Below are 322 nucleotides of genomic sequence, written 5' to 3' on the forward strand. Positions count from 1 at the left end.
TTTATGATGATGCAGAGAAAATGTAAACACTATAATTCATGGCTTACATTTTCATTTGGTCAATACAAGCTATCAGTATCCTGTTAGTATACACATAATCATTATTCCTTAAAAAATAAATATATATATAAAGTGTATAACTTCCCCCATTTCAAAACCTTTCCAAGATACAGTAGTTTTTATACTCAAAGGTATACCCTATACTTTGAGGTTATTATTGGTTTCCATGATTTCTGGGAGGATTACCATTTCTTTATTTAGGGTAGAGACAAAGTTTTTAGATAATTTCCACCTACTCTGTAATTAACTGACTCTAGGAATA

The sequence above is a fragment of the Penaeus monodon genome, chromosome 25 (assembly GCF_015228065.2).
Source record: "Penaeus monodon isolate SGIC_2016 chromosome 25, NSTDA_Pmon_1, whole genome shotgun sequence".
Lineage (NCBI taxonomy): Eukaryota > Metazoa > Arthropoda > Malacostraca > Decapoda > Penaeidae > Penaeus > Penaeus monodon.